This window comes from Antechinus flavipes, chromosome 3 (assembly GCF_016432865.1).
Source record: "Antechinus flavipes isolate AdamAnt ecotype Samford, QLD, Australia chromosome 3, AdamAnt_v2, whole genome shotgun sequence".
Taxonomy (NCBI): domain Eukaryota; kingdom Metazoa; phylum Chordata; class Mammalia; order Dasyuromorphia; family Dasyuridae; genus Antechinus; species Antechinus flavipes.
In genome coordinates, this window is record NC_067400.1 from 335,437,964 (window position 1) to 335,458,259 (window position 20,296).

A 20,296-nucleotide genomic window follows, 5' to 3' on the forward strand; every position below is an offset into this window, starting at 1 on the left:
TCAAAAACAAAAAAACAAAAACATAAACCCAGTCCTTATCCCCTAATTCTAAAATGCTGGAATCAGGAAGAAGAGTTCAAACCTTGCCTCACTAGCTTACTAGTTGTATGACTCTATTTGTGTGTGTCTGCCTCAATTTCCTTTTCTGTAAAATGAAGATAAGAGCATTTACCTTCCAAAGTGATGAGGATCAAGTAAAATATTTGTAATATAATTGTAAGATAATTGTAAAGGCTTTTCAAACCTTAAATTTGTAAGGATTAAATGAGATATTTGAAAGGATTTAGCACAATGCCTGGCACATGATTATTATTTTTCCCTTAACCATAAATTGGAAGTAGTACTCTACCTCCCAGAATTGTTGAGCTAATGAAATATTTGTAAAGTGCACACCCATAATAGGTGTTCAACAAATACTATTTTTATTTTCCTCAAGGGTTAAATGGGAATAATAACCCTTACCTTGCAAGGTTGTGGTGAAAATTAAATGAGATCTGTAAAAGATTTAGCAGTGCCTGGCACATAATAGTAGGTGTTTAATAACTTTTAATTATCATCATTGTTATTATTTTCCTCAACTATAAATTGGGGATAGTAATAGCTCTTATTTCCCAGGGTAGTTGTGAAGATCAAATGAAATTTGAATCATCTTCATTATCATCACATCAACATCCTCTTCCTCCTTCCTCAATTGCTAAATAATGTTAATAATTTGTCCCTAATAATATAATAGATAATACAATCTAATAACTAATACCTGGCTTCCAGGGTTGTTATGAGGATCAAATAAGATATGTGTAAAGCGCTCTGCAAAGTTCATGGCCAACAGTAAGCACTTAATAAATGCTATTTATATTACTTATTGCAACGAGAAGAGTTCCCCCCTTCCAAACTACAATTCCCAGAAATCTTCACGGCGCACGCGTGGCTTGCCCAGCCCCTGGGCAGGAGTGACGTTGTAGCTCGGTGGCTACTTCTGACCTGCTGAATCTGCCCAGTGTCCCGTAGGGAAGAGCTGGAGTAGGTACGTCCGTCGTTCCGTCTATCAGATTAGGCTCCCACTTTGAGTTTCGTGGACTGTTGAGTTATCCGAAGGTGAGTCTATGGAGAGGTGTGTATGTGTGGGGGGTGTGTGAATGTGTGTGAGGGGCGTGGGGTCCGGCGGCGAAGTCCTTTCCCTTGGGACCCCTTGCTTTTACTTTAACATACTCCGCCTCATCTCCCATTTCACCAATTCTAGCACCGACCCCAGGTCCTAACTCTCTAGCCCACCCGCCTTTTCTGTCCACACTCTACGCTTTCGTTCAGCAGGTGCGGGATGTCCCTCATCCATTCTCTTTACCTACCCCTCACCCCCATTTTTTTTCCGTACCCTGCCCCCACCTCTTCCGTATTCCTTTATCCTCAACCCAACCGTTCCCATCCCCCTCTCCACCTCCATCCTCAAACTTCCCGGTTCTCTCCCGCCCCGCCCCCCATGGCTCGTACCTGCTTGGTCTCCTCCCGCCACCCCTGACCCCACCCTGCTCCTCGTGCGGCTCCACCCTCTATCCCTACCCTGTCTCACCTTCTGCTGTCCCCCAAACCTGCTTCTGTCTCAGTTCGCATCCTCTCCCCTGCCCCGCCCATATCTGCATCCTTCTGACCATCCCAATCTTGTGTATGGGTTCCGTCCCTGTCCAGTCCCATCTTTTCATTTTCTCAGCCTCTTAAGACTTTTCTTTAGTCTCTTCTGGTCCCATCCCGTCGATTTTGGTCTTATTTCAATTAAATTTTATGTTTTTTAATCCCTGGAAAGATTTGTGTTTTTAACATTTAAGTGAAATACGTAGTCTCTTCCTCCTCCCTCCCCCATTGAGAAAGAAGGAAAAATCCCCTGCTGACTAACACATACGGTCAAGCCAAGTAGATTCGCGTTAGCCTTGTCCAAAGATATCTCAATCCGCGCCCAGTCTACTTCCCCTCCCAGTCCGTCACTTTTGCTGTAACCCTGCTAAACCCTTGGCTCTTAATTACCGCCCCATGCACTGACGCGTTGGGCCCTTTGGAGCCTTTTCTTCCTTTTTGCCCCAACCATAACTTTAACTTCTTCCCATACGAATTCCGCTTTCCCCAATAGGAGGGGCTTCATTTTATTTAAATAAAACAGGTTTCTGCTGCCTCTCCTCCGATCTTCTAGTCAGACTATTGTAAGGACTGAGATCCGGGATTGGGGATTTCTGTCCGTGTCACCTGACCGGGTTTGTTATCTGCGAGGAAAGCCGAGGGTGGAGTGAACCAGGTCACCGGGGCCCAACCTCCTGTTTTGTAATCTCTGTGTCTGCGGGGGAGTTGCCCTGGGCTGCCTGAAAGCGAGCGTAGACCTGGAGGACAAGTTTTCAGGACCGTTTGTCTCCCCCTGCAGTTACACTTGAGCAACTGATGGAAAAAGCTTTTCCTCAGAACGATACTGAGTTATGTAACCAAGAAAATGAGTTCCTTCAGTATATATGTGATAGGTTAAATTGTGGCATAAAAAATCAGTTTAATTTTTATAAGGGTTACACTCGGGGGTAGGGTAAAGGAATACTGGCCGCCTTTGGCTGAAATGACACTTGTTATTGGTATTGAAGACAAGAGGAGGAAGGTTCGGTTTGAAAACTTTTCAACAAGGAAAAAAAATTGAATCCTTTCGATAGTGAGATTTTTCAACAAGAATGTAAAAGATTCTCATTGTTACCAAAAAAAAAAAAAAAGAATTGTGTTAAGTAATGGAACAATAATTTGTTTCACAAAGTAGAAAATGACTAGAAAGATGAGTGTTTAGAAGCATTGGGCTATCCTAATTTTCCCTCAAATCTGAAATGGAAGATTACTTCGATTCTGAAAAGTCAGAACTTATTTTCTTGTCTTTTTTTACATTTTTTCCCTTAGTTATTTTGTTATAATTATTAATTGTATCAATGAATTGATGTATCCTTCCCTCAGTACACTTTTAATATTTTTGAATATTTTTTTGAATAGTCAGTATTTATGTCATTTTTTACCTTTGGAAAATTCCTTTTAATCTGCCTTCTTTGGAAATTTTGTGCGATGGAAACAATGCGTTTTCTTACGGGATCATTTCCTTCTTCCTCCCCCCCAGAAAAAAAGCAATAATGAGATGTTATTTTCCCAACATACTTAAACTTTTTTTTAGGTATCTTAAGTAATATTTCAACTTATTGGGGGAGGAGTGTGACCTAAATTTTCTGGTTACTGGCAGAATTGTAAATTAGGTGCTAAATGATTAGTGCTTTTTATAGCAGCCTTTTTAGAAAAATAGGAAAGTGGAAGTTGCTACTTTTTTAAGGCTTTCTGTGTTTTGAAGTTACAGTCTAGGGTTTGCTATAGTTTGATGAAAATGATTTCATTCTTTGAAAAGAAAACAAGCTAAAACTTTGATTTTTTTTTTTAATGGAATAATAATGTCTAATTAGCTTAGATTACCTCATCAAACATGGTGTTAAAATATTAACCTGAAGACTATCACTTTGCAAACTGTTCTCTCCTTTTCTTTTGTATTCATAGTGGAACCACCTTTTAGAAGACATAGAATTTTAGAGGTAAAAGAATCTTTAAAGATTAACTAGTTCAATTTCCTCATTTGACAGATAGTTATGTTCATTCTCTATCATCCCCACTATTTGTGAAAGATAATGAAAAATTTAGAAAATCACTTTTCATGAGATATACTCTAGTTTTTTGGGATCAGAGTTCTAGAAGGAATTTCAGAAGCACTGTGACAAAGCCCCTTCATTTTATAGAAAAGATCAAGTTCTAGTGAGATCAAGAGATTTTACTATAAATTTTTAACAATACTAGAATGGTTTTCTGGAAGACAATAGAATGCATTATGATTAGTAAAAGGCATTAGTTAACGATGTTTCTTTCCCAGGGTGGTATTTACCTTACCACCTTTTCTTGTACTGTGGTCTCCCAGACCTTCATTGGTTGCACTCTTTCCTTCCCTGTTTTAATTCCCTTGGTGGAAATCTTCTCAGCTTTCTACTCCATTACACTCTAGATTCCTTTTCCTCCTTGTCCTGTTGCTCCAACCCTGGTGTGGCTTCCCACTGTTTGCTATATTTGCTTCTATTTATGTATAGAGCTAGAAGTAATCAGAAAATTGCTGATTGGTCAGACTACAAATTTATGGCATATAATTTCATCTTGGCTCTCATAGAAGTTAGGCAAATATTGGATTCTTCTTTAATTGATTTACTATCTTTTTAATAGTTTCAGTCCTTCTTGCTCCTCAAGCCTAACCCCTTCTCCATCTTTTTGTCAAAGGATCTCATCTAATTTTTCACTGAAAAAATTGAAACCATTTTAGAAAACTTCCCTCCCTGACCTCCATCTCATGTTACCCAGTTATCTTTATCCCCTATCTTCTTCTTTCACTCTTGTCTTGATAAAGAGAAGGAATTTGAGTGGAAGGAACAGCAGAGAGGTCTACAACACTGGATTGTGGTACATAGAGGAGAGATGGGAAGGAGCCAGATTATGAAGGGCTTTAAAAGTCTAAAGGGCCTCTGGAGTTTATTGAACGGGGGAGGCAACGTGGACAGACTTGTGGTTTAGGAAGATTTAGGAGAAAGAGGATGTGAAGTTCAAGATGACCTTTAGAATGTGCAGATTTAGTTGAATGTTGGTCAGTTGTGTCTGACTGTGTAACTCTATTTGAGGTTTTCTCTAGCAAGTCTTATTTTGCATCTTAAATACATTATCTCGACTGTCTGGAAGTAGATAGGTGAGACATCCTTTGAAATTCAGTTTGATCCTTGCTTCGATCAGATCAGTTCTTTAAAAGACTTTTGAGAATTGTCTTCAAACTGCTTTTGTTATTATCTGAATTGTTCTGCTCCCTTTTACTTTGTTTTAGTTTGTAGAAATCTTCCTAGGTTTCTCTTAAATTTTCCCTTTGCATCATTATTTAAGGCACTATAGCATTCTTTGAAGGTCTAGCTCAAATTTTACCTGCTGAGACTTTTGCTAGTAATGTCTTCCCCTTTCACACTATTTTCTTCTACCCTTGTGGCTTTTTTGTATTTAGTTATTTACATGTTGTCTCTTCCATTGTAATGTATATTTTTTGAGAATTGGGCTTTTGTCTGGCTTTTTATTCTCTGTGCTTAGCTATGTGCCTGTGAATAAGTCCTTAATAAATGCTTGTTAATTGACTGTCTTGCCCCTTTGTTGAGTCACTGTGACTTTGTTATTTACCTTTCCTAAGTGTTTGTAAGTAATTGTTTCAAAATTTTTGCAAAACAGAAAAAGGCTAAACTCTTCTGGTAGGTATTCACAACTTCCATAATCTGACTGCCTGTGTCTTCCTGTCTTAACGCTTTCCTCATGTTCTGCCCCCCTCCCCTCTCCCCCCAGTATCTTTTTTTCCCTTTATTTAAAAAACCCTCTAAACCAACAATTTTATTTTTAATTAACTTGACAAACATTGTTATGGGAGCATTTTTCGCATATGAAGAGCAAAGATTATTTTTATTGAAACCTTGAATCTGTTGTGTAGTATTGTTTGAGTATAAGATTAATAAGATCAGTACTGTCTTGCTTGTCTGCGTTCCATCTGAATATTTCTGCTTCTGTGCATTTTTAAAGTGTTTCATCCATTTTTTTTTGCATCATTATCATTATTCTCTTTTCCAGTAATCCCACCAAATAAAAACTCTTCTTTGTGACAAATCATATTATCAAACAAAACAAAATCATGCATTATGTCAGTATAATGCGTGTTTCATTCTGCATTTATAATCTGTAATCTGCTAAGTAATGGGAAGCATGCTTTTTCATCAGTCTTTGGTGTCATGATTGTTCTTTGCATTGAACAGAGTTCCTAAGTTTTTCAGAATTGATTTTCTTTTTAATATTGTAGTCATTAGCTATATTGTTTTCTTGATTCTTCTTACTTCATTCTATCTGTTCAAATTAAGTCGTCAGTCCCTTTTGTAATTTCTTAGGGAGTAATAACATACCATTACATTTGGGTATCATGATTTATTTAGCTATCCTTTATTGTTGGGCACTCTCTTTATTTCCAGTTCTTTGCTACAAGCTGTAGTGTTGATAATCATTTTATAATATGCGATTCTTTTCTCCTGTCTTTTTTCTCTGGATAAAAGACATTTGCATAATCTTGTTTCTTTGTTGGTTGAATTCCAAATTACCTTTCATAATGGTTAGATTACTTCATAACTTATAGACAGTGCATTAGTTTGACAGTTCTCCCACTACCCGGGATGAGTTGGAACCTCAAAGTGGATAGCATTTTCACTTTGTTGTTTGCTTGTATTTATTTTTGATCTGATTTTCTTGTGCAGCTAGATAATTGTATAAATATCTGTGCATATATTGAATTTAGCATATTTTTTTTATCATGTTTAACATAGGTTGGATTACCTGCCATGTAGGGGAGGAGAGAAATTGGAATACAAGATTTTGCAAGGGTCAATGTGGAAAAATTAAATGTTTTTGAAATGTTTTGAAAATAAAAAGGTTTAATTAAAAAAAAGGAAATACTGGTCTTAATAGTTTTCTTTCTTAAAGAATTTGGTAGTTTTTTTCCCCCACTATTTTTGCAAAACTGATAACTTAAATGAACTTGATGAATAGTTACGAAAATAGAAAAAACCTAGATGAACAGATAAAAGAAGCAGAATGTAAATAATTTAATTTTAACAAAAAATTGAACAAGCTTCAAAGCAATTCTCAGAGAATAAAACTTATAAAATTCTTTTTTTTTCTCCTGAGGCAATTGGTGTTAAGTGACTTGCTCAGAGTCACATAGCTAAGTGTCTGAGATCAGATTTGAACTGGGTGTCTTGACTTCAGGGCTGTGGTACTCTTATCCACTGTGCTACCTAGCTGCCCCAATTTCTATAATTGTTGTCCATGTTATTTTGCAAGTTCTTCAGAAGCCTTCCTCTGTCAGGCATTTTAAACCTGTAATCTGTGAACTTGTTTTTAAAAATCAACTTGATAACTCTATTTCAGTAAAATTGGTTTCCTAAATTATATGCATTTAAAAGTATTATTCTGAAAAGGGGTCCATAGTTTTTATCAGATTGCTAAAAGTGTAGTCCACAAGACAGAAAAGATTAAAACCCCTGATCTAGACCTTTTTACATTTACTAGATACCAGGTTAGTAATTGAGCTGTCTCTCTGGCCATCTGTCATGGCATACCAGCCTATCTTTTTTAGTTATATAATTCTTAGATGATAATGCCTTGCTTTTCTAACTCTATGGCTATAAAAGAATCAATGGGTCTTTCCATCTCTTCTGGGTTGTAGTTTAAATGTATATATTTTAGTCCTCATGTTATTAGAATGAAAACTATTTGAGAGCAGAGACTGTCATACTTCTTAGTTGCATAATATTGGGGACATAGTAAGTTGCTGATAAAAGTCTTTTCATACATCTATTCATTTTTTCAATCATGCTTCATTGTCATGATAATTATAATAGTTAACATTTATATTGCTCTGTAAGGATTTGATCCTCACAATGACTATATGAAATAAATGTTATTTACATCTTATGGTTGAAAAATTTGAGATCTAGAAGTTTTAAATAATTTGCCTATTATCACGCAGCCAGTTAAGTGTCCAAAAAGACAGCAATTCCATCTAGTCTTCCTGTCTCCCCAAACCAGCACTCTTATCACTCTATGTGATGACCGCATATTCAAAATCAGCCTGAATCAGGAATTCAGGTTAAGGGAGTCAGGAATTCAGATTAAGGGAAAAATCTTCAATCTTTATTGAAGTGAAGAGGTGAAGGAGGATTGCAATAGTAATATGGGCAGATAGGAAGCCAGCTAGCAGAGGGGGATTGGAGGTAAAGGGCGGTAGCGATAGCAATGCGAGTAGGTGTGACAAAACGCCAGCCAGCATTCTCTCTTTCCACTTCCCCCTCTCCTGCCTCCACCCACCAAAATCGTCATTTCCTATACAACGCATCAGGACTTGCACAAAAAGTGGGGGGGAGGGCATTCTTTCTCCAAGCTTATATATTAATAGAGTGTGGTCCAATTACTATTTAGCCTCATGTGCTTGAGACCTCAGTACATCAACTCGAACCTCAGCCCATTACAACTCTGTTGAATGTTTTATGCTTAACCACATGCCTCCATTTCCCTTATTGCACTCTGGGTCACCTACAACTTTGAATTCTCAGGAATTTCAGTGTACAAAAGAATTACCAAACTCAGAACCAGGTAAATGTAATGGGAAACATTTAACAAAATAAATAAAAATGCAATATAGATCATGTTAATTTGTGTATTTGTAAACTATAGAACACCCTTAAGAGAATCCTGCTGTTAAAAGATGGGTTTGTGTCAAGGAACAATTGGGGATTGTTAAGAATACTGTGCAATTTCCCAAATTAGACATAGCCTGCCATCACTTTCTTTTTCACTGTTGAGCCCAATTTGTTGGTCACCTGAAAACATATATTTGATATACTGGCCATCTGCACATTAGATTCTGGACGTTTGGTATTTTTCATCTTTTTTTTTTTTTTTGTTTTATTTTTGAATGAATTGGTAGAATTTTTTTTAACTGGTTATGGATCTGAGGAAGTCCTGCAATTTTCTGAAATTTGGCAAATATAGTCATCATAGTGTTATTTGTAAATAGGAACTTTTAGAGGACAATACTGCCTCTTGGAACTCCTTTTCCATCTATCCACTGCAAAGGACATCTTTGTAATGAATGTCTTTGGTGAACATTAAGTTGGTGCTGTATAAACATATATATCTGTAATATCTGTAAAGCTATAGATCTGTAATGATGAACATGAAATAAACTTGCAGGTGTGCCAGTGTGTATATATTAATTAATGCTCTGTAGCTGACCATTTTCTTAAAACATGGTGCAAATGGTACAAAAGCTTTGCATTGTTTGATCATGCATTGTTATGATTATAGAAATGACAGAAGGTTATGTATGGCAGCATTTTCACATGTAAGTCAATGTTTTATAATTTGTAACTGCCAGGATCATTAATTTGCTGTGATAGTCATACTCGGATTAAATGAGATAACATATGTATGTCTGTATGTCTGTATATGTGTATATGTGTGTATGAAAGTCTTTGCAAATCTTAAAGTTCTACATAAACATTGTTTTCATTATTGTTATTATCATTATTGTTCTATTCTCGAGAAAAAGGAAAAATAATTTTCACCCACTTCCTATGTTTCCTTCTCCCTTGTGGGATCTCTCTTGGTCTAGTGGTCTTTTTGCATCTCAGATGATATTCTTAACTTCCTCTGAAATCTATAGCCTGCTACTCATTAGCTTGTCATTCTATAGATAACATTTGCTTCCTTTCTCTTTCCTGTAGGGTATTTTAAATACCCTGATGGTTGTCTAAATTAGTCTTATAGTTTATAGAACAATTTTCTTAAATAAATGTTCTGTAAAATATCAATTGGCAATATAGCATAATTACTGAAAGCAGCAGGGGAGTCAGCTGTTAAAAATAATGACCTACATGTATACTTATTGTGTATCTAATTTATACTTTAATATATTTAATATCTACTGGTCATCCTGCCATCTAGGGGAAGAGGTAGGGGAAGGAGGGGAAAAATTAGAACAAGAGGTTTGGCCATTGTCAATGCTATAAAATTACCCATATATATAACTTGTAAATAAAAAGCTATTAAAAAATAAATAAAAATGACCTAATTGAACTTGCTGCTGTTTTAGTTAGTGAAAAAAGTAGACATATTTCCATAATCTACTTTGTCAAAAAAAAAAAAAAAGCTGGATTCTATCTTCTCTGTCCTCTCCCTTCCCTTTCTGCTTAGTCTGCCTTTTGTGCAAGGCACAGTGGAGATGTTTGATATTTTGAAGTAGTTAGAGTCTATATAGACTCTATAGTTTTTTATATAAAAAACTAAAGTTCCAGATGAACTTGATAATTATTCCTGTTCTCTTCCTGCTACTTGCTGATTAACCATTCTCTGTCTCTCTAATGTTTGGGTTATTGGAGATTTGTTTTGACTTTCAGATTTCTCCAATAATTATAATCAGTGACACTTGAATAACTTGGTTTTTTGCTTCTACTTCATACTAACAAGGAATAGTATTTAGAATCAAAGTGCAATGGGAAATTTAGGGAGAAACCAGATATTTTGCATATGACATTATTAACTTAAGATTTCTGCTTCATAGGCAGTGTATATGTAGGCCATTTGGGCTTGAGTCTTAAAATTACTTAACTATATAGCATTTGTTGGATATTTAAAATATTTTGAATAGTTGAGTGAATGTTTTTTGAATTTTTGTTTCTAGACTATGTGGTATTCAGTAGTTTTTCAATCATGTCTGACTCTTCATGACTACATGTGGGGTTTTCCTTGCAGAAATATTGAATTTATCATTTCCTTTTCCAGCTTAGTTTACAGATGAAGAACCTGAGGCAAACAGGATTAAATGATTTGCCCAGAATCACATAGCTAGTAATTCTCTAGGGCTGGATTTGAACTCAGGAAGATCAATTTTATTGATACCAGGTGTGGCATGCTCTAGTAAAAGCTCCTCTCTAATACTTGAGCGATGAGGCTTTCTTTGCATTTGTAGGTTTTGTTAGCATTTCACAGAGACTATTACATCCACAAAGTCCATTCTCATGCCATATTGAGATAGTGAGATGATTTCTGAGTTTTTAAAGCCTATTTCACCAGAGTTTAATGGCTAGCAGATGCTACCATGGGTGGAAAAGCATCGAGGGAAGGTCTGGCAAGACTGCTTTCCAGTGGCCACTTCAGCTAAGAATAGAAAGACAAATCACTAGTAGGCTGGCCATTTGGTCCTGTAATTTTTGGACAAGTAATCCATGCAACCAAAAAAAAAAAACCATGTAAAATGACTCAATCCTCTGTGATTGATGAGGGTGATAAAAGTAGTAGAAAAAAGGGGCAGAAAATAATAAGAAACACCTAGTCTCCAAATATTAATGATGGTTGGTATTTCAAATGGGAGGAAGTGAATTATTAGTCTTTTGAAAAAATAATAGAGGAGGTGTGGAAATATGGAACCTCCGAGATCCCTTGTGATTTTAAAATAGTATGATTCTGTGACTCTCCTCCCAGTCTTTTGTTGCCAAGTTCAGTGTTCTTTTCAGTATGTCATTGAAATATATGGGAAGCTTGTCCCTTAAAAGATTCTTTTAGTGGTAGTTAGATGGCACAGTGGATAGAGCACCAGCTCTGAAGTGAGAAGGACCTGAGTTCAAATCTGTCCTCAGACACTTAACACTTCCCTAGCTGTGTGACCCTGGACAAGTCACTTAACCCCAGTTGTCTCAGGGAAGAAAAAAAAAGATTCTTTTAGTTGGATAAAAACCGCTGAGCTAATAGTTTTCAAATTTGTATGGAGCATTTTTTTAAGCCCTCTTCTTAGCATTATCACATTGCATTATAGCTCTAATTTTCTTTTTCTCTGTACAATGTATATGAAGTAAATGCCTTTTCCAGTTTTTAAGCCTATTTAATTAATGATGGAATTGTCAGAAGTCAGTAATTTGTTCATAATATTCCAGGCTAATATATTGGTCCAGACTTTATTTCATGAGTTATTGATTCTGATTAAGTAGAGTAATTTACAAGATTACATGGAATAATATACAGTAAATATATTTTATTCCATGTAATTCTGTAAATTACCTAAAATATAATGTATTCTTTTTGGATAGTTTGGTTTGCTCAGCTTTAGATGTTTTAGGCCTGGGATAGGGTTGGGAGTATGGGGGAGATAGCTTCATTTTTAGGTTATATTGAATTACTTAAAAGTTCATATTAACTTTGCCCTATATCTTAAGACCCATTTCAGAACCAACTTGGTCTCCCTTTTTGTTTTGGTGGACACTCCACAGCTAAACCTGTGCAAGTGAGAGAGATAGATATGTATTGGGTAAAAAATGTAATAAAAAGTTTATTGTGATTTTTTTTGATTACTTTTATTGGTATTTTGCCTGAATTTTCTCTTACCAGATTTTTATTTTATCATTGTCACATTTCAAAAAAGTGTGTATTCGTACATTGGAAGTCATAAGACTTAAGTTCAAATTTCTTAACATTCTACTTCTGTGGGCAAGTCACCTCTATGAGTACCTTTATGAGCCTTGCTTTATCTTATGTATATAATATTTTATTGTTTTTTACTTCTAAATATTGCACATTAGATTTCATCTAATTTTTAATCTTCTCTTTGTTCAGCAGTGAGCACTTAGGTCACCATTAACATTTGGGTTTAATCCAAAATAATTGCTTATATAGACATTCCTCATTTCTTTTTATCTTGTTTGTTCTTTTCTTGCCTTTCGAGTCTTAAAAATGTATGTATACTCAAAAGCTCTCAGGGAATTATGGATGGCCTTATTTCTCAGTAAAATTTTTCACATCATGTTCCACAGCAGCAAACTGGCAAAAAAATAGTTATGATTAAAATATTTATAAAGAAGAGGACAAGGGAAAAATAAAAACTGCTTAAAATCATCCTTTTTTATAATACTGTTTTATTTTTCTAAATACATGCAAAGATAATTTTCAACATTCACCTTTGTAAAACTATGTGTTCCGAATTTTTCTCCTTTCCTCTCCCCTTTTGCCTAGACAACAATCTACTATAGGTTAAACATATGTAGTCTTCTAAATATAATTCCATATTCTTCATGCTGTGTAAGAAAAATCAGATCAAAAAAGAAAGAAAAGGAAAAAGAAAAAAAGCAAACAAAAAAAGTGAAAATACTATGCTTTGATCTATATTCAGTCTCCATAGCTCTCTCTCTCTGGATGTAGCTGACTCTCTTCATTACAAATCTGTTGGAATTGCCTTGAATCACTTTATTGTTGAAAAGAGCTAAAAGAGCTAAGTCCTTTACAATTGAAGAGCATCTTTTTATTAGCACCAAACCCTGAGTTGATCTACAAAGCTGAAAATAGGACCCAGGATCCAGGACTATAGTTAGGCTTGTAAGGAAGATAAAGGACAGGAATCTATATATAAACAAAGAGCCAAGACAGGATTAGCTATTGTAGAGAAGGGCACTTTAATACTGTGAACCTTAATACTTTTGTTGAAAAGTTCTGTGTAGCTAGGAAGGAACATGCAGGAAGAAGAGATCTTAAAGCAGAGTGGGGCCCACCTTGTCTGCTTACTGGGTTATTCAGAGAGAGACCAGTAGTGGAAACACATTCCGAATAAGTAGATTGGGCTCCTATGGAGATTTATGGGAAATGGAGTTCAGACAGAATGATGGATGCTGGTGTCCTGGGTTCTACACAGTCAATCAGGTCCATAGAAGCAGTACTAGAGGTTATGTGCCAAGAACAGAAAATTAGCAACCCTGCCCTTTTTATGTGGTGAGTATGAGCAAATAAGAACTGATATGTGTGTGTGTGTGTGTGTGTGTGTGTAATGTATTTTTATTTATTACAGCTTTTTATTAACAAAACATATGCATGAGTAATTTTTTAGCATTGATCTTGGCAAAACCTTCTGTTCCAACTTTTCCCCTCCTTCACCCACCCCCTCTCCTAGATGGCAAGTAGTCCAATACATGTTAAATATGTTAAAGTATATGTTAAATACAATATATGTATACAATATTTATATAGTTAACTTGCTGCACAAGAAAAATCGGATCTAGAAAGTAAAAAAAAAAAAATCTGAGAGGGAAAACAAAAAATGCAAGCAAACAACAACAAAGAGTGGAAATACTATGTTGTGGTCCACACTCATTTCCCATAGTTAAGAGCTGATATTTATGTAGGAAGTATGTTTTCATGTAGTTTTTAAGTGACAAGCAAGCTTACTTAATACTTCATTTCAGAGATTAATAAAATAGCTTCTGTTTATATTGTCTTTACATGCCTGATTGTGCTTGATTTTCATGACAGTCCTGTGATGTCATTCACATTTCACTATTTACATTTCACATCAGGAAACCAAGGCTCAGAGAAATTATGTGAGTGTTTCAGGCCCCATAATTAGCTAATAAGTATTTGAAGTGAGATGTTGAACATAAACCTTCTGTATTTCCAGAGAAAAGGATCAGAAATGATTAAATATCTGTAGTATGGCCTCTAAGAATACAGACTAAAGAAGGGCAGGACTGAGTGATCATTCAGCTAAGTAAAAGGTACAATATATTGGGAAAGGTAAAAAGCTTATTTTTATTTGCACTGAGAACAAGACAGGGAAGAATTACAATGACAATAAAAAAAAAAGAAATCCTTCTTAATTTAAAATCTTTGAGGTGCTGAAATATAGTTTGAAGAAAGGTTGTGAGATATATTTTTTTAAACGTATGTAAGGAAAGAGTGTTAAGGATTGGTTTGCTCACAATCCTGCCTGAGAGTAATAGACTTGATCCCTTAGTCTCTTTTCATTCTTTTGAGCTGCAAGTAGTGCCTTTTCATTGTGCAAGTATGTAAAATAAATGCTTTTTCAAGAAAAATAGGTACTTTAGTAGTACAGGCATAATTTCTTTTAAGCAGTCCTGACATGTGATAATCTTTTTAAAAAATTTTTTTTTAAATTTTCATTTTCCCCAGTGGCACGTAAAAACTTAAAAAAAAAAAACCAAACTATATACATACAGTCATTTAAAAAACCCACAACATTTCCTTATGAATCCTGTTGGGAGAGAAAAATAAGAACAAAAGGGAAAAATCACAAGAGAAAAAACAGAAGAAAAAGAAAAAAAGTGAACATAGCATGTGTTGATTTATATTCACTTTCCATCGTTCTCTTTCTTGAATGTGGATGGCAAAGTTTATTGTGATTGCCTTGGATCACTGAACCACTGAAAGTCAGGTCTTCTGGTTTCTCCAATCCCATTAAATTGTCATATGATCAGGATTACTTCTTTAAATTTCATAATTGTGTCATGCTTTTTTCATTTATTTTCTGAAGCCTTTAACCCCCCCCTTTTTTTTTTTTTTCTAATTCAATCATGATATATTAGACTTTTGGTGCTTAACCAAGTTTTTTTTGGTTTCCTGTGACCCTTTGGCTGACTTGTAATTTTTATATATATATATATTTTGCTGAGACAATTGAGGTTAAGTGACTTGCCCAGAGTCACACAGCAAAAAATTAGAGAAAATGCTAAATTTTAGTTAGTAGGTTAGTGAAGTTTTTTTAAAAGTAGGTTAGAGGGTTTTTTTTTTTTTTTTTGGGAGGGGGGGCATCCAAGTTCACATATTCCTTAGAAATCTATCCTTAAATCCCTTGGGGATCCAGGTTAAATATTTCTGCATTTGACGCTTCTTATATTAATACCTATTGAAGAAGGATATCAGACATGATTTAGAATACAGTTTAAATCTAATAAATAAGCAGGCAAATAAATAACTAGTCTAAAGTACATTATTTGCAATGATAACCAGAATAAGTACTACATCTGCCATGATAATTAAGCCAAACTTAAGTTCTGAAAAACCTTGCAGTTCTATTCTCTATCCTTCCCTGTCTCCCCCACCCCCCCAAAAAAAAATTAATGGCAGAATAAGCAAACAGCAAAATTGGCTACCTTTATGTGTGTTTTCAACCAATGCAAAGAACTGTCAGAATTTATTCAAAACTAATAATTTGACTAAAGAGTTGACATCTTAACAGATTTGTCTAATAGTAGATAATTATTATCTTAATTATTGTTTTTCAATCTATCTTGGCTGTTTTTTGTAAAATAATTCATGAATTATATTAGTATTTTTAAATGCTAAACATTCATTATAAATAATTGAATAAAATAAATATATATTTGAAGAGATAAGAAAGCATCAAGACTTTGATGAAATATCTGCAAACCTAGAGTGTCAGAGCCCAGTGGCAAAAAAATAAATTCAAATACACGTAGCATTATGTAATATGTTTGTTGTATTCTAGTTGTGTAATGTTTGTGGTACTTCAGTGATCTTGGTGAAAATCATTTTTTATGTATTTACAAATATAAACCAGCACATTTAAAAATAAAAATCTTAAATTTTAAATCTGAAAATCCTTTAAAATTTATTGAATTCTAGACATGTCAGACAAAATGCTTAGCTACTACATACATCATTGCACCAAGGTGCTTTATTCAAGTGTTTTGTTGAGTATTTTAGTGACATTATTTTTGTTTCTCTCAATATTTGACATTTCTATTTTATTTCTCGAATCATTTCAATCTTGATTCTTATCCCATATGATCAAATCAGTCATTCCTATACTTTAAGCCATTTGTGTATAGATTTCAGAGGCCGAGTTTTGTTGCTGTCTTTCTCTTTTTAAAAATATTTTTGTTTTGTCAGAGGAAAAGAGAAAGAGAAAAGTAGAGAAAGGAAGAGAGAGAGGGATAGAGAGAGACAGCGATTATGTGTGCAATGACATCCTTATCTGATAGCTACTATATCTCTTATGTTATCTGGTCTGGTGTATACATGTATTGGCAGTTTTCATTCCTTCTCAATTCAAAGCTTTTTTGATTAGATTTGCAGATATATTCATATCAGTCTCTGGACAGGAACTTGTCATCTCATTTTAAACTTGGATCCAGAAAACCAGATTTAATTTTCATTTATCAGCTTCTTCAGCTAGCTGTTCACTTCTTAAAAAATAATATTCTATTTTTCCAAATACATGCAAAGTTGGTTTTCAAAATATATTTTCATAAAATTATTTCTCCCTCTCTCCTTTACCTCCCCTTTCTCCCCAAGACAGCAAGCAATCTGATAGAGGTTAAATATGGGCAATTCTTTTAAACATATTTCCTTATTTGTCAAGTTGTACAAGAAGAATCAGACCAAAGGGGGGAAATGGGAAAGAAAAAACAAACAAAAATGCTTCAATTCACATTCAGTCCTCCATAGTTCTCTTTCAGAATGTGATTGGTATTTTCCATCAGAAGTCTATGGGAATTGCCTTGTATTACCTCATTATTAAGAAGAACCATGTCCATCAGAATTGATCATTGTATAATCTTGTTGTTGCCTTATATAATGTTCTCTTGGTTCTGCTAATTCCACTTAGCATCAGTTATGTAAATCTCTCCAGGCCTCTCTGAAATCATTCTGTAACATTCATATGCCATAACTTAGACAGCCATTCTTCAATGATAGGCATCCACTCAATTTTTAGTTTCTTGCCACTACAAAAAGGACTGCCACAGACATTTTTGCACATGGAGATACTTTCCTTTTCCTATGATTTCTTTGGGATACAGGCCCGAGACACTGCCGGATCAAAGGGTAAGCACTAGTTGTTTACTTTTCAACTCTTGTCTTGTCTTCTGTTGCCTTCTTTTGGCAACAATGATGAAAGGATCATCTTGCTTAATAAGTCTTCAGGTCCCCCCCCCCCCCCCTCCCGGCCAATGTCTTCATAAGCTGTCAGTGCTTTTTAGAGATCTTTCAAGTTCTGTACATATGAGTCACCAAAAGTTGGTAGCAGATATCTGCTTTGAAAAATCCTGTGAGATTCTAGTTACTGTGTCTTGGATACTTGCCTTGAAAAGGTACAGAATCTTCTCTTTATTATTAGTTTACAATAGCTGCCTCAATATTTTTTTGCATTAATTATACCATCATTCAACACCCCCCTGCCCTCGTTTTGATCCTTTCTAATTGACATATCATCTTGCATCCACATCTTTATTGGACAGTAAGTAGTTCCTTTTCAAGGAGTCAATTCCCTCCTTTTTGGCAAGAATCACTTAACTTTTTTTTTTTTCTTAAAAGAATACTTCGTTCTTCTTGATAACTTGGATTGTAGAGAGACATTCTTTGAGTCCCCTTTACCTTATCTTCTACGTGGGAGATCAGCCTATGCTAATAACTTTTTTGGCTAAGACAGAAAAAGAAACATACATTTTATGTAGGTCCTGGAAATACTTTCTTATTGTTCATGGCTTCTGGAAGTATTCCTCAATCTTTTGTTGTTGTAATAGTTTCTCTGGCCAGTTCTCTCGAGAACGTTCACCTAATTAGCACCATTTTGCCATTTTAGCATCTTGATAGTCAGACCTAACTTCAGTTCTCATGTTCTCTCAACTTCATTTTTATTCTCTCTCTCCTCTGAATCCTGTTGCTCTTGGAATCATTTTTTCCCCTTACTTTGCTGAAGTTCTTGTCTCCAGAAGCTAAATCTCTAGTCACAATTACAAAACCTTTGAAATTTATTTTTCACATTTTTTTTCTTATCCAGGAACTGCTGACTGAGTGGAGCTTAGAGTTTTGGAAACAGAGTTAATAAGGTTGAGAGATATACCTTACAACAACTTTGCCAAAATAAATCTTGTTGAAAAGAAACCTATAATTTAATGTCCCCATAGACAAGAGTGGGCTGGCCATTGTTGCAAACTCATATGTGGGTCAGTAAAAAGAAAACAGGAAGGAACTAAGAAAGGAAAGACTTTTTTTGGTGGGGGAAAGGGCAGTATATGGAGCCAAGATTATAAATATAGTAAGACCTTAGTAACATTTAAAATTCATTAATTTTATACCTTTTCAACCTTGGGTTTTAATTATTTGTGTGTTTTGTTTGTTCTATTCTTTTTAGGTTGAAAATCATTCTCCTTGCTGAAGCAGATAGCTACAAAATATGAATTAGAGAATTCTATTTTGTTTTTCTGTTAGCATTATGTGATTTTTATTTGCTTTATAAAGCAAATGTATAAGCCCGGATTTTAACTAATTTGTTTTTCTGTGTAATATTTCAATTGAGATTACTGCTTTACTTTTATCATACTAAATCTAGAGTTTTCAAGATAATATGCAAGTTTAAAGATAGCTTTAGAAATTGTATAACTACTGCTTTGTAGAGAAAATTGGTTATAAGCCAAAGGAGAAAAGAAGTCATTTCCAAAAATGAGATTTTTAGTGTGGAAAAGGCCTTCTAGCTGAGGGTAAGATAGACACATTTTCATATGCAATTTGTGATATGTGGATTTTTACATTTATTTTTTAATGCGATGGTTAGGATGTTAGAGCTGATTTGGGGAATCTGAAATTGGAAAAATAGAGTGGATAGCAAAGTGTTATTATTAAATACGATGTTGAAAATCTGCAGAAACAATTTTCCTTTGGGCTTTGAGGCAGAGAAATAGTTTTATTCTGAGATATTTTATGTAGAAGTTATGTCTTCTGGTCCTGAGGGAGCCTATTTTAAGGACATCTTCCAGTGGTATTTGGTATTCACTATGCCAGTGTTGGGATTGAGTCAGCTCCTCATTATTCTTGAGCTTCTTTTGCACCATGCTATTAAGTTTGTTCTAGCCTCAAGCAGAAGAAATCATTTTTCATAATACCACATTTGATCATACTGCACTTTGGAGCTTGAATTGCAGTAAGACACATTGCTCTCTCCTGACAGTTTTTTTTTTTTTTTCTCTTTTTAGTTTTACAAGTTATAGCTATTACAATAGTTGCTGGTCAAATAATAACATTTAAGAGAGAGATATAGTAGTTACCCCTGTGACACAGAAAACAGAAATTGTTTAAGTTAACAAAAATCACAATCTCAAACAGAAAAGGTTCTTTAGAAAAGTTGACAAAATTCTTACTGTAGCTTCTCTAGAAGTTGGTGCAAAAGGAATATCTCCCCCTCTCTTTTCTTTATCTTTTATCTCATGGTTTTATTTCCATCAATAGAAGGGTAAAGAGAAATGAATTGGAAGTAACATTAATAGAGCTAAAAGGAGAACTTGAGAAAATTAGTCTTATCCCTATTTTTCAGGTTGGACTAAAACTGAGACATGTGAAAAGACATTTTTATTTATAAATTCATTTTGGGAGTTTAAGATGAATAGAGTGTTGATTTTGTACTCTCAGAAAATAGTATTAGTGATCATTTTATTGTGTGATAACGTATGGATCTAGCACAGATAGTATTAATATTACCCAGTTTTTGTGATACCTGATAAATATTTTCTAATTACTATGTATTTATGAAACATCAATTGTAGGAAAACCAATGTGTTTTTTAAACAAAGTCAGCAGTTAGGATATACATTATCAGCAAAACTGCTGGTTCAATTTAATTTAAAAACTTTAGTGGCTAAGCCATAAGGCACTCTGAATACAACTTTAATTTTCCCAATGCCATCTTGAGTTTATGTCTTTGTCAGTTTAAAAACATTTGACTATTTGCATGATGCTGATAGAGAATGAAGCTGGCATCTTTCCAGTCACTTGTTAAAATACTACTATCAGGAACAGAGTGGCAGTTTTTGTTCTGAAGTGATTGCTTTTGTCAGCTAGAGCCCAA

The 20,296-nt window shown here is 34.7% G+C and overlaps 1 protein-coding gene across 1 annotated transcript in view; it reads left to right on the top strand.

The window, feature by feature from the left end:
* The first annotated feature begins 977 nt into the window (after positions 1-977).
* PLEKHB2 (pleckstrin homology domain containing B2) overlaps positions 978-20,296 on the top strand; it is a 41,731-nt gene continuing 22,412 nt past the window's right edge. The window contains exon 1 of the mRNA XM_051985663.1: positions 978-1,095. The gene's annotated coding sequence lies outside the window, so the exon portion shown is untranslated. The remainder of the gene's footprint in view (positions 1,096-20,296) is intronic.